The sequence below is a fragment of the Hesperophylax consimilis genome, chromosome 5 (assembly GCF_061612785.1).
Source record: "Hesperophylax consimilis isolate HC1 chromosome 5, BYU_Hcon_1.0, whole genome shotgun sequence".
Taxonomy (NCBI): domain Eukaryota; kingdom Metazoa; phylum Arthropoda; class Insecta; order Trichoptera; family Limnephilidae; genus Hesperophylax; species Hesperophylax consimilis.
Window position 1 is genome coordinate 3,585,203 of NC_142840.1, and position 12,584 is coordinate 3,597,786.

Genomic DNA, 12,584 nt, shown 5'->3' on the forward strand with positions numbered 1-12,584 from the left:
CTATGGGATACACATGCCAAAGATATATACTCACAAAAACTTCCTTTTACGATTCTGCCAAAGTATAAAATTACAAATGCCACTCTACAAATAATTCAACACTCCTTACACATTAACACTAAACCAGTCTTTAATTCCGACATGCACCAGCACAAAAAACGATCACAAAATCAAATACACTTATCGTCATCTACTTACACGACTAAATTTGGAATCAACTCCTTACAATACATTGCACATAAGCAATATAACGTATAACCTAGTAATCTAAAACTTCCGGCAACGAACAAAAAACATTGGCAAAAGCTCTTAAAAGCTATTTCCTCAGCAGTTTTATTAACGACTGACACATTCTTTCTTTGGAACTCCAAAATAACGTCTGCGTTTATTTATTTTAATGTATTTATGTTTTCTTGTCTTTAATCTAATCTTGTTTTTCCCGAAATGAGTTTTGTAAACTCACTGGGAACCATACATTATAAATTTGTTATCATTTTGTAATAAATTTTGTTATCTTGTAATAATAAATTACGTGATTTTGCTAATTCATTATTTTACTTGAGTTATTGAAGAATGTATGCAGAATATGATACTATTTGAAACAGAAACCTATTGTATAATATCGTGGCAAACAATAAAGTTAACCTGTATTGTAGCAGCTATTGTAACGTTATCTATAATTCTTGTAATAATTTAGTTGTATATATTTGTAAATAATTAAATGTTTTAAAAATATGAAATTACCTTTTTATGTAGTTGTTGTCAAAATTTATTTGTGTTCTCGCTTTATTTTTATAATTCTGAATGTATAATATATTTTCTTGTCGTTTATAACCATGACTCAATACAATAAAAAAAATACGACAATTCGTTCACATAGGTAAAGAGATATTATTTTATGTATATTGTAATAATAACTTTCGTAATCGCTTTTGTTCGATTTTTGAAATTATTATACTATAAAAATTATCCATTTTCACGGAGAAAACTAACTGATATGAAGTATTGTTAGTTTATTAAAAATCTGGTCAAATTATAATGAATGATTTAACAAATTTTATAACAGACTATCAGTATAGCACGAATATATTGTGAGGAAGATGGAACGCATGTTCTTCAAAATAATAATATTTGAACACGTGAGAAGATATATTCTGAATGACTAATATTTTATTAGGAAATAGTCATCCAGTCATGTTTTTAACAGGACCTTTTTCTCCGTGTACAATACATGATTTTACTATAACTTTATTCCAAAATACGACTTTATCTCAAAATATGACCTAGTTAATATTTTAACTTTGCGTAAGCGAAATGTTTTGAACAATAAAATATCTGCTCATTACAATTCTTTCCATAATATTACAATATTTTTAAAGAATGTCTAATGAAAAAGCAAAATTTATAAATCTTTATCCTATTCAATGTGTATTTTTTTGTATTTTTGCAGGTTTACTTGTGCGGCGACGGCTAAACAAACATAAGGAATAATTAGGTGCATAGTTACAGTTAAAGTTGCTATAAACACAGTGAGAGATCGCAGTGCTCCCCATACTTTAGTTTGGTGCATCCCTGATTTGATGATCATTAATCTTGTTAACCGAATAATAAGCATAACGACACGATTACTGTCACTAAAGGGAGAAACACATCGCCAGGGCCCCGGGCCGCTCAATAGTGGCTACCGCGCTATGCTATGTAACACTGGAGGGGTGTTGGGGTGATGAATTATTCTGATCATTTATTGTACCCTAATCTGGAGCAGCATCCCCTTTATGGGGTTGGGGTTGTCCCTTTTGCTGAATAAGTTTAGTGTATGTGGAAAAGCTCTAATTAGATTCGATCTGTTTTTATTTTTAGTAAATACCAATGTAAACAAAGTCATTTATAACGATAACACTATTTATATCTGTAGTTGAAATTAATAATGACTAGCGTAGGTCAGTGAAAATCATAGGATTTATTATTGTATTTATTATTGTTTATAAGATTATAGTAGAAGTTCCCGGCGTGTAGGTTCTATAAATGTAGCACATGATGGCAAGCGATCACTCAAAAAGTTTTTGCAAACTTGGCACAACATGCCAAAAATCGCTAGAGTGGATAGATAAAAGATTTGCCTCAGGGTTATTGCCTATCAAAAAAATAATTAGAGAATAAACATTTGACAGATTCAGATGGTAGCAGAAGTCGGGGACGCCCGAGGAAGACATGGCACGACCAAGTGAATCAGATACTTTAGTAGGGTCATATCAAGAGTCAGAATAATAGAAGAGTGTGTATGAGACGATGTATGAATGTGAAATAGGCAAGGGTGTGTTCCAAGACCGAGTTATTTGGGCTGTCCGACCTCTCTGCCAACCCCTGCGGAGAAACGGCGTGATGCTTAGTTAGTTAGTTTGATTTGTCAAAAATTAAACAATTTGAATACACATTTAAAATTAATAAAAATGACTTATATTGAATAAAACTAATTTATTAAGAATCTCTTCAAATTATTCATAACCCGAAAATAGCGAATGAATTGATAGAATTTCAGTAAAATACGAATATATAACCGCGATATATTTATTTTTTATTTTAAGTTAAATGAAATATTCATACCTTAAAAGTACACATTCAAAATAAAAATCTAAATATTATTGTTTACTACCAACTTACATAACTACATTTTAATTTTGCTCGCTGATTGAGCAAACGGTTTTTTCTTAAATATATTCACTGATTTTTGGCTATTGGGAAGGATATTGTATATGTGTACACCCTCGTGGCCTGTTTCTTTTACCACTTTCAGTCTGTGCTTAATGTGTGTATAGTTTATTTTGTTGTTCTTGTGTATTCATGTACTTATAATGTTTTTATAAATTTGCTCGTCTGTATAAATCCATTTTGGATATGTCGGAACACATGTTCATAAAAATCTAATATTTTCGCATTTCGTCATTGTATATTATCGAGGCAAAGGTAGGTGCAGCAACAAGTGTTCCGATACATTAGTAATTTGCTAAAAGTTTATCAGGAAAGAGCCTTAACCGGATTACAATAAATTGAGGATATTTTTAATAAATGATTTACCTTCATGCATTATCAAGCTGGTACATGCTTTATCGCTTGGTTCTTACAAACAGTTGCATTTTTTTAAATTAAAAGTTCAAATTACATTACGCAAGAATATTTCACAAAGCACATCGTCAACACTTTTCAGACGCCGACAAACTGTGGATTGTAATCGATGTTCTTTCAATATTATAGACTACGATATCACTTGGCTACAAGCACCTCACATTGCGTTTATTTAAAAATCTGATATCTAAATATCTACACATTATCTTGTATTTATAAATAAATAAAAGGTATAAAAAAACTTTCAACAGAAAGGCAAACATTCTCACGCTACGAATAACCAATATTTGAAAAATTCCTGCTATCATCACAGCAAGCTTAAAATGTTGCTTGCGTTGTGACGGAGGATGCGATGCTAACTCAACCACTAACCGATTGTATAGTATATAACACATATTAATTGAGAATATATTTATAATACAATAAGGTTTGCAAATTTTTCAAAATCCGCTGGATTATATTGCAGGATAAAATTTGGAAAAGGTGTACTAAATTGGAATATTAGTAAACATTTTTTTCATGTTTGATATGATAAAAAATATTAAGAATGTAACACATTAAGTCATTTAACAGGATGTTTATAATAAAACATTTTTGGTATCTACTTGTGATATTAAAAAAAAATATATTGAAAAGTTTTCATAATACCTACGTACTTTAAGAAGACTTTGGTTAAAAATAACATATTTTGTATTTCTTTGGCATTCACTATGTAACAATTTCTAGACATTTATTGTTTTTAATATTTTTTATTATTCACAATGTACTTTTACGTAACAAATGTACATTGTGAATAATAAAAACTCATTAAAAACAAAAAATAAAAATAACATGTTAAAAATTTAAAAAAAACATAGATTTCACCGTCAATACTTTCCATTGTCATTGGAGATCAATCACTTTTGGTAGGTATCCACTATTAATATTATAAAAACATACATTTAAAACGTTACCTAATAAGTATTTTAAGATGAAATTAGTTAAAAAAATAAGATCGTAAGTGACAAGGGATGTGAAAAGTTCTGTCACCCATTCGTGAAGAAACATTAGTGCACAAAAGCTCACAAGCGGAAAAAGCTGTCTTCTTCAACATCAGTTGGTGGGACTGTCATAAAAAATGTTTTTGGTGTAAATTTTGTATTTTTTTCAATCCCGCATATGAATACCCAGCAAATTTGCGGAATCGCGAGTGAAATTGCGGGATTGCAAACCCTAACCGCAATGCTTACTATTCCTAAAAGCTAGACTCCCCCCCTTGCACTAATCAATCTTCACACTAACTTGTGTAGTGTGTAGGGTGGCTTGGGGCTAGCGGCAGTGAAACACCAAACATAAAATGCATTTCACCAATGTAATAATAACTGCAGCCAAATCATCTCATTTGCCACCGGATTTATCGCGTATCTGCATTTTATGTGTACCCTATGCAAACAACACTGTGGCATATTATTTTGTATGTAATTCATCAGTTTAAAAAAATATAATCCCTTAGTGACAATTTTATGCATTTCGTTATAAAATAAAATAGTTATATTGAATTTTATTTGCATAGAGCAAACATTGAATGCAGACGTGCCATACATCTTCATGAAGTTGATTGATGATCGTCTAAATTTGATGAATATTGTGACACTTTATTTACATAAATAAATAGTACCTACTCCATTTATGTCAATAAATCAAACGATCAAAATAATGGTCCGTCCGGTCTGGTGGGTTATTTACTGGAGTTTAAATCATTTGGTAGTTTGATCCATTTCTTATTGGAACTTCCGTGAATAAAGGAAAGTGATTTATTAGCTCGTTGGTGAAGAGAGTATGACTGTGAGTGGGAAGCTTATTTTCAAGCAGATAAAGAGAAGTTGTATCCTAAATCCAGAAATGAGTTATAATTGAGAGAGTAATTTGGAATTCAGTTGATTACAATGTTTGGTAATAATATTACGGAAGAAAAGAAGATTTTTATGGGTTGGTTAGATTTGATGGCAACATGTCAACTTATAAAAAAATAACGAATAAAAAATGATACAATAAAATGGAATATATTTTTATTGAATGTTAATAATGAAAAATAGGATTCACAAATAGGCAAGTAAGAGAAAGAGTGTATTAATTGAAAGGTATTGAAAAATGGAATTCACCAATTGGTAAGAATTAATATTGGTAATATCGAAATGGATAATATGGGATGACAAAAATGACAAGTACATACTTAATCTACTTATTAGGGTAAGTTGTGAAAAACTTTGATTATTCGTCTTAAAATGTTAAAACCATCTTGACGTTTAAATCTCTAATTAAAATGAATCAGGTAATATTATCTTTTCTGTTTCTATATATATTTTAAATTATCTAGGCACTGAATTACTCAAACAATCAAAGATTCTAATTTCGTTTGTGGGTGTGTTGGTGTTGGTATCTCTGGGTCAAGGAATTCGGATTTATTTTGAATTTAAGTGTTGTTTTCAAAATTGAAACAGATTGTGTCAAGAATTCAGACAACCGATTAAGTACCTACCTTTTATTTCAACTTTATGACCGGGTTAAATCTTTCCCATAGGAAAACTAAACCCTTCCATACACTTTTCCACAAATGATCAAATCAAATCAAAAGTATTTATTGTAAAATAAAAATTACAAAAGGTGTAGCTTATGGGTAGACCCTATTTCTTCCAGCTAACCACATTTATTTAATTATCATCTAGTCAATCCACATTATGCAAGTGCATTATATAAGCATAATAAATACAAAACAAAACAAGAACAACATGTCAACTCACAAGAGATCAAATGAGAAAATAATTCACCGACTCCAGATATTTTCATATCAGAGGGTTCGGCTCGGTAGAACTCCTAACTGGACCTATAAATCCTACTGATCCCTCAGTATAAATATTGAAAAAAATCTTTCCTAATCCTACATGTATTTAAAATGACTGATTTTTGCATCTTCATATATAAATTCTTTGACAGATCTAATACGCCTAAATTTTGAATGAGAGAGCTAGGAATAATACAAGTAGCCGAAATAACAAATGGTAATATTTTTATAGTCTGAGAATGCCAAATTCTTTTAATCTCATTTCCTAAATCTAAATTTCCTAAATATTTACTTATTTTCTCAGAAACAGATTTTTTAATATTACAGGAATTTGGAATAGCAACATCAATGATATGGGTTATTTTTTTAATTTTGTCATGTAAAATTATATCGGGTTTATTATGACTAATCGTTCGGTCTGTTTATATAATATTTTTTACTAGAAAGTTATTTTAATTTTATATTTGAGATGTGTTTTTTCTTTTGTTTAAATTTGTTATGGTTAATTTCAACGGTCTGCGCTTTTTCAATTTGAAAGAAAGCGATCAATTCTACTTACTAAATTTACTAACATAATATCCCGTGATTTATCATTTTTGGGCTAGTTCTGTATTTATACTACAATGCGATATGCAAGTATTCAGAAACTTATTCAAATGTCGGATTGTTAAAATTATTTAGTAAATACTAAAGTCACCTCTACTACCGGCACACGCGTTATTTTATGATATATTTTGGGGTAATCATTTATGAATTAGATTGGCATAATAACGCGTGCGACGTTAAATATTAACGCTTTTTGATTGGCGTGGGGGTGCAGACTTAAGGGATGAATTTAGAGAAGTAACAAACATTGAAGGGTGTTCGTAACTGCACAAAAATATTTAGGCAGCCCAAAACCTAGAACAGATGGTCGATTATACAGATACAATACCTAATAGAAATAGATAACTCGATAAAAAAAAACATCCACCTTACTGCAAATACTTTAAACAATAATCAAGTCTAAACTAATTTGATGATAATTTCTATATTAATTCAACAGATAATTCTGAATGAATTCATTATTGGTTGAATTTTGATGAGAACTACATGTTTTATTTAAACATCGTCTTCTTAAAAACCAAGAAAACAAATTATTCTTAATCAATCAAATTAATGTAAGGATTTCTGTATTCTATAATAAAATTTCCATAAATTGTAAAACAACGCGTAGGTAATTAAAATCTAAAAGAATCTTATATTATCTGTTTTAATTGTTTTTATTGTCCGATATTTATTATAATGATGTCCGTACGTTATTTTCGATGGTTGTGTAAGTATTTTATGCCATATAATGTATTTCGAAAAACGTACTTCAGTTTTTTTTTAAAGTTTTATAATATTATCTTATTGTATAATTTCATAGAAAATGTGATTCGAAAAGTTTCTTAGCAAGTTCAGTGTCTGGCGATAAGAGAGGGTGTTCACGAGAGCTTCAGTGTCGCGAGCTTTAGGGGCTGTTAGTGTTCACCCTGTTCAGGCCACCTCGGCAGAGCCGCCGCCAGCGCGCGCAGCCCAGTCAGTCTAGGCTCGGAGACCGCCAGGGAAAGTTCCCCCACTTCCGTATCCGCTTAGACTATTTATATACGCTCTCTGAAACCGCCGCCTATTAACGGAAAACTGCCGAAAACAGCGAAAATCAAGTAAAATCGCGCGCGCGACGTGCCATAAGCTACGCCTTAATAACGGTTTCCGTCACAGACATTTTCAAAGCAGTGCTGGAGGATATTTTACATCTTATGGTCATCAAATAAGTAGTGGGAGTGTACTCGCTCCGAAGCAAGTGCGTCGTTACTGTAAAAGGTAAAATATCTATAAAAACACTTATTGACATTTATCATTTTGAAGCCTGAACTTAAATTGAAAGTGTTTCACGTGAGCTTTTACAAAAACGTCACTGTTTTAGTCATTTTTTGGTGGGACTCCTACCTCAACTTTCAACTCCTTGTGCTTTTTGATAATCTTGTGATAGGTTCATAAGATTAATATTAATGAATTAAGATAAGATTGTAATATTTTGTTCATGAACTGTGATGAATTTATTTGATGATTTGAGTGTCTTGGGCAAATCATTTGATATAATTTCACATTGAGATTTTGACAGACAGCTTGGATCCACAAATTTGCGAAAGTGAAAGTTGAATGAAAATCGTTAATCTCATAGATTTACGTTCGATTGGTTAATTAATCTCTCCAGTTTGAATCAGAGTCCAACATGTATTTTCATAAATGATGTACGCGTAATTTAAAGTTATAAATATATCGCGTAGGTGTTGGGTTTTGTGCGACGGGTAGGAGGTAGGTGCTGCGACTGCGCACTAGAACTTAGATCGATGAAAAAAGTCATACGTAAACTTTAAATCTAATCAGAAATGCTGTTTACTCAAAATCCACAAATAATCCACCATAAAAAACTTTTCGAAAATGCTAATAATATTAATTTACACAATTTACTGCTCTTAGTGAAATCTCAGCCATTTGGCAGACATTTCTGTTTGACTTTGTTAACGCCCTTTCGACTAGTCTAGGACAATAATGTTCATATTCAGGTACGTGAAATGTATATATCCCTTTAGTAGTTTTATTTGAATTAAACTGAATTACTCAATCAGATCCTGCATTGATAATATATTTTCAAAATGAGTTTTTCCATCAAAATCATTTTTTTAAATTCACTTTTTTTTCAATTTGATGCATTCAGTAAGTGATTCCTTTAAGGTTATTGATGGTTGCTCCATTATCTTTAAATGCTTCATACAGTTTCTTTTGAAGAAAAGTTTTCCGTTGAAAGCAACGAACTGCCTAAAGCAAGTCTAGTTGGAAAGTATTGATCGGCAAATTGGTTGATGTTTAACTCACGTCCACAGGTGGTTATATTATATCACTTAATTATTCAGAAAATGGAAGGGGGCTATAATTCAAACAAAACAAATAATTAATACTTATTCATGGCTGGAGGGAGCGTGCCCCAAACATGACAAAGTAAATGTAGGTAAATGGAAACGTTATTAAATTGTATGAAGTTAAGGCAGGGTGAAGTATGTTACTATTTCTGCTTTTCAATTAAATTATAATTATGGATTTTCGCGAACCAAATCAAAATGGTTGTATCAGCTACTTCAATCACGAATTGTTTAAACTCAAAAATACAAAAATCTTTTATACATCACTGAACAGACTGAATACTAATATTCATTCGAAGCAATACGTTAATCACTAATTTAACTTGGATACTTGCCGCAGAAACGTCTGTAGATTTAGCCCCCGCATTCAGAATTTCTACCGATTTATAACATATCTCTCTTGAACACTTTAAGGCGATGCACTACGTAGCAATTCAAAATCATGTGTTTTTGATTTGAAAATTTGGTCGCCTAGAAATGTTTCAGATGCTTTAATTAAATACTGCGAGTAGAATACAATCTCACCTTTAAAATAATCGAGTATTTTTTAGATAAGTCTTTTTATAAGCTCAGAAAAAAATAATGTATAGGCCTATGAAAACTGCTTTAAAGTTCAAAATCTCCTACTTATGAATCCATTTTCGGTTATGGTTTTATTGTATAATGTGGAAAATTAAGTTATTTATAAAATGATCGAAACACATTTACATATTTGTGCCTGAACATAAGGTGTGTTATTGATAGCGGCCCGATTCAAAATATTACACGACGTAGTGCATCGCATTCCTAAAAAAATATATATTATTTTTTGAGATAATATTTGTACATTTTTACAGCCGAAACCGTAATTATATGGAATTCGCGCGATTGAGATGCTCCGAAAATTATTAAAAACACATTTTGTTCCATTATTTAACAAGTTATTGGTATGAAAGAAATCACAGGCTATTTTTAAATGCAACTTAAGAATTTGTCTAGAGTTTTTGCTCTATTTAAAACGAGTCGTGTTTCATTAAATATTTTCACAATTATCGCTTAATTATTTTCGTTTTATTTTAATATTACCGCGCTCCCTCTAACATTCGTATTTATATACATATAATCTCCCTTAAATCTATAGATTACCTTAAGATTTTAAATCTATTGAAGCCCCACGAATTGCAACCAACTGCTTAAAAATATATATATATACATATAATCTCCCTTTCAAACCATCTCTAATATTAGAGTCCATAAATTCTATTTTCTTAATTAGTTTTAGTAAGTTTCTACACAAGTAAAATAAAACCACTAAAAACTACAATGCAAAGAATGTGAGTGATACAAAAGGAGTTGAAAAAAGAGAAAGAATATTTATTGTAAATACCGCGAGAATATTAATTAACCATATCATGAAACAATTCAAATTAACTAGTTAGTTACTAGTTAGGTTTTGCCCCAGTTTAAACAAACAAGTCCATTTTCCAAATGTGATAATATGGAACGAAAAAATATTGCATCTTGTATTTTTTAAAAGAATAATTGCGATGTGAAAAGAGTAGCGTTTACCTAGTAACTCCAAACAAAAGCTGTGCGAATGTTATGAAACCATAGCTTGCCGTTCGGTAGTTTTTAGAGAGACATAACATGATATTTTTAAATTAACAGATATGATTTAGGCCCGTAAGTTAGTCTATCAAACCGCCTAATAACATTTTATTGGTAATTAAATTTCCTCAAAACTAATTAATATATGTATAATTAAGACAAGTTTTATTTCATCGGATTGATGATAGGTAAGCCATCGAAATAAGCCGCCATAAAACATCAAAGGATAAAGGATAGAGCTGTTCTTAACACGAAGAGGGGAGGCAACGAAATAGTGATTCATAAAACCTCCAGGAGGGTGAAACTTGCAGGGGAAACTCTCGCCTCGAAGTAAAGAGAAGTGAAGTGATTTTAAATCTATTGAAGCCCCACGATTGCAACCAACTGCTCAAGAGGAGGCTCAGCTTACTGCAAAATTAACATTTTCAAAGTAGCCTTAAACAATTTTTTTGCAAAGTAGAATTATTAAGGGTGAAATGATAGCCCTGTTTCAATGAACCTGCAAGTAATTAAACTTTTAACCCCAAACTAGTTTTAATTTGGTTTCGAGATTAAGCATAAATTTGTTTTTTTTAGCAGCCAAAACTCTAAAACGGTGAGCTTTGGCATCGTGAAATTTACACAGATTATTCGGTCAGGAATACATAGATCCATCCAATTATTTTAAGATATCATTGTAACTTCTATCTTTAGTTATTCACGGGTATTAACTGCAAGTAATTTACCCTTTCATCCAACTAATCAACATAATAAATATCATGATTAAAGCACAATTCCGTTTTTTGAAGCGGCAAATCTCTAAAACGGTCAGCTTTGGCTTTATGAAATTTGTCAATACTTTTTTGTTGAAAAATATCAACGCAATATTGTTTAGACCTCAACTTCGATTAATCGAGAGCTATATGTGAGCATTTTGATTTATATAGTCAACAACCGTTGGTCATTGATAATTAATCGGTGAATCTGATTTGATGTGATAGTGAAATTTACATAGCGTATTTTTTCCGGGTTTTCAGCTTATGGTTTTATTTTATAGGTATGATACAAACAGGTGGACCTGAGGAAAATAAATTTCCTCAGGTCCAATGCCATCTTTGGATCGAAGTCTTCATTTTATTGGCTCCATATTTTTTAAGAGGTTCTATATAAAACGACTGAGTTACTTCGACGTATGTAAAATTAATAAAAAAAATTCTTACATAATATGTGTCCACAAGTTTTTACCGATTGCGAAAATTTTAAAGTTTTCAGAATCATTATCACTATTATTTGTTTAAAAAATATTCAGTGTTGATATTCCATTTTCCTTAATTCATAAATATACGTACATTTACTACACACGGAGAAAACTTAATGTTATAAGATATTGCTAATTTATTAAGAATCATAAAATTATTTAGAATACGGTTAAAAACAGGTTTAACAAGGTTTTTTAAAGCTAGGTTTTCTCATAAATTTTCAGTAAACCTTGAATGTGTTATCGCGACTTCAGAACAAGTGTTCATAAAATTCTAATATTTTCGCATTTCGTCATTGTACATTGTCAGGACAAACGCAGGTGCACGAACACGTGTTTCGATAAATTACGAATGTACTAAAATTTTATTAGCCTGCAATCCCGTTTTTTGGGTTTATCTAACAGGATTTAAAAAAATCAACAATTCTCGTTTTACTGCGTTCACGTGTATAATGACTAAAATAATTTTCCTAAAATATGTTTCCATAAATGGAGACATAATTACTGAAAAAAACATACAATCACGATAAGTCAGCGAACATTAATTCGGGCGCAAGTCTCCCCTATAGACCTCTGTAATAGCTGCTCCCCTAGTATTTCAACCTGTGGTTTTGTATGCAAAGCAGTTTAAGAAATGGATTTAGTCACGCTAATACTCGATTACTGTTCCCCTCACGGCCATATAATTATTATTTTGGATTTCCGGAATGTAAACCTTTTATTATTCAAGTTAAATAAATGACCTGAGATAATTTCGTCTGCGTATATAGCATGTTGATTAGCTCTAAGAGTCATACTATCGATTGAATTAAAAGTACCTTTGTTTGGTATTACCGAAGAGCATGTTCTACGTACATAAACATATTATTTA

General features: G+C 31.0%; 1 protein-coding gene across 1 annotated transcript in view; it reads left to right on the forward strand.

The window, feature by feature from the left end:
* The first annotated feature begins 7,525 nt into the window (after positions 1 to 7,525).
* The window catches only part of Lrp4 (LDL receptor related protein 4), a 67,650-nt gene continuing 62,591 nt past the window's right edge, over positions 7,526 to 12,584 (forward strand). The window contains exon 1 of the mRNA XM_089631963.1: positions 7,526 to 7,789. The gene's annotated coding sequence lies outside the window, so the exon portion shown is untranslated. The remainder of the gene's footprint in view (positions 7,790 to 12,584) is intronic.